This window comes from Nicotiana tomentosiformis, chromosome 3 (genome assembly GCF_000390325.3).
Source record: "Nicotiana tomentosiformis chromosome 3, ASM39032v3, whole genome shotgun sequence".
NCBI classification, from domain to species: Eukaryota; Viridiplantae; Streptophyta; class Magnoliopsida; order Solanales; family Solanaceae; genus Nicotiana; species Nicotiana tomentosiformis.
Window position 1 is genome coordinate 41199630 of NC_090814.1, and position 3149 is coordinate 41202778.

Below are 3149 nucleotides of genomic sequence, written 5' to 3' on the forward strand. Positions count from 1 at the left end.
ACGTGTAGGAGGTCACATGCTCATTTGGGTCAGTTGTTCTATTATACTTAGGAAACGGGGCATGCAGAACTTGTTCAGGATTGTCTTCAGAGCTGCGCTTGGAGGAAAAGGTTTTTGAACAAACTTCTTAGAATCCAGGCCCTTCAATATCGGTGGTGCCCCTGGGATTTGGTCGACCCTGGAATTGTAGGTTTCCACCTTTTTGTCATTGGCTTCGATTTTCTTTTCTCTCGATTCTACCCGTTTTGTCAGTTCCTCGAGCATTTTTATGATCTCGGGGTTAGTCCCGGGTTCGGCATCACTCGGCCTCTCCGTGACTGGTTAATTTTTGCGCGCGCTTTCCCGAGGCGGCTCGGGCTCAACCCTTCTGGAGGCGCAAGTCTGTTTCTGCAGCTGGGCTATCGCTGCCTATTGAGCCTGTTGCATTTCGGAGATCACTCGCAAGTTGATCCCATCTCCTTCACCATCATGTATATTTTTGGGCTACCGATCAGACTCCCCCATGGACGTTATTCTCAAGATCGGTAGGCAAATTAACTTTGATGGCCACATGTGAGTTAGCGTCGATTGGGTTCGCGGCTAGAACTCCGTTGGGATTGACAGGGGGCACCTCGTTACTGGGTATCATATCGTTTGGCGCCAAACTGTTTCCCCTAAAAAATGGATAACAATTAAATTTTTAAGTTGTTTTAAGGATATGCAGATTAATTCGATACAAACGATAAATTGCGTTAGATTAAACAAATAAGGATATAGTAAATTCAAACCATATGAGAAGGATAATTCCAGCGTTGATGAAATACCCACCCTCGATCCGGACTCACAATGGCCAGCACTGATGAACTAGAATAAGAGCTTTTAATAACAGTGAAAATAATAGTATATTGCTTTAGGATGAGTGTTTACAATGTCCTTATTGAATAATCAGAGTCCCCTTTATATAGTAGGGGAGTTTTACCCTAAGTACAATTCTATAAAAGGTAAAAAATCATCTGTTTAACTGATCACCGGTTCTCTATCAATACGTGCCAAGATCTACGTCGTGATATCCGGGTGGTCGCGGATATTATGGCCTTCAGTTGTTCGTGCTTGGTTTCCTGACAACATTCTCTGAAGTCCATTGGGATTTAGACCGATCCCGGATCATGGCGCCGATATTCTCGAGGGTTGGTGTCATGCCTCCGGACTCTGATTTGATGAGACCCTTGCCTCGATTCTGGTCCCTTGTCATCATGTCTCTAGCTCGGTTTAACTTATCGGAAGTCGGGGTGTTCCATGAGTCGGTTTTACCCGTATACAGATAGTCCCCTCATTTCTCAAGGAGTAAGTTGACGAAAAATGACATGAGCTTCCCGATTCCTTCTTCAATACGCCATGACGGAAACGACAAAAAACCTGAAACATCTCGTCAGTCATATCATTATGACCTCAAATGCGTGTCAGCCACCGGTTGGCTGTCCCTGGACTCGAAACATCGCGGAGCCCCTATAAATATCCCTTCCTTCGTTCATTTTTTTTACTTTACGTCCAAACTTCTATCCTCGTGCCTTAAGGATTTCATTGCCCTTTTTTATACTCTAGCATTTTTACCTCCATTACTCAAGATTTCTCAATACGTTGCAAAATATTTTACTCATTCTCTACTCAAGCCAACACATCTAAGCTTTCAACTTTCAACCTTTCTCTATGTTTTTCAAGCTTTTCCAGATAACAATGGCCAATTTTGAACTTTGACCTGAAATTAAAGACACTTCAAAGAACAAGTGTAAAATATGGTGTGTTATGGAAATTTGTATCAAATTGCCACTATTATCTTTAGCCACACGGTGGGCAACAAACTGTTTACCCTAAAAAACGGATAACAATTAAATTTTTAAGTGGTTTTAAGGATACGCAGATTAATTCGATAAAAATAATAAATTGTGTTAGATTAAACAAATAAGGATATAGTAAATTCATACCATATGAGGAGGATAATTCCAGCTTTGATGAAATACCCACCCTCGATCCGGACTCACAATGGCCAGCACTGATGAACTAGAATAAGATCTTTTAATAACCGTGAAAATAATAGTATATTGCATTAGGATGCGTGTTTACAATGTCCTTATTGAATAATCAGACTCCCCTTTGTATAGTAGGGTAGTTTTACCCTAAGTACAATTCTATAAAAGGTAAAAAATCTTCTGTTTAATTTATCACCGGTTCTCCATCAATACGTGCCGAGATCCATGCCGTGATATCCGGCCGATCGCGGATATTACGACCTTCTGTTGGTCTTGCTTGGTTGACTGACAATGTTCTCCGAAGTCCTTTGGTATTTGGACCGATCCCGGATCATGGCCGCGATATTCTCGAGGGTGGGCGTCATGCCCCCGGACTGTGATTTGATGAGACCCTTGCCTCGATTGTGGTCCCTTGTCATCATGTCCCTAGCTCGGTTTAACTTATCGGAAGCCCGGGTGTACCATGAGCTCGGTTTTACTCGTATATAGAAGTATAAAAAGAAATGTATTTCAAATGATCAAATAGAATGTAAAGAATACGAGTTAATTTGTAAAGTGTTGGGCAATCAACCAAATAAATTTAAAGAATAAACTTAAAATCTTTTGGTTTAGGATTGAAGTCAAATTATTGCAAATAAAACTTATTTAGGAAATGATTGATCAAAAGAAAGAATTATCTTTGAATGTCCTTTGTATGTAATAAAGTTATTATTAACTTTGGAAGTGAATTTGACAAATAAGGGTAAATAATAAAAATAACTATCAAAATATGTAACAAGTATTATTTTGATGCAAACAATGAGGTTGACAAATGTACACCACTTAATGGAGTATTAAAAAAATAACAATTTAATATAGATACAAATTACTCACAATTGGAGTTGCATAGCTAATGGGTATATATCATGTACAAGCATGAAACATGATAAAGGAAAGAGTAGAAACACAATATCTAATTAACTATGCCAAACTCATTTTTATTCATAAATCTTACCTAATTAGTCAAGTTATATCGAGCCTAGCAAATTAATCCGATTGTAAAAGTATGTCTAAAGGTTTAAGTTTTGATATGACTATATTACTTTAATTATTAACCACGCATGTTATTTTAAGTATTATCACTCTAAAATAGCAAGTAAGCAA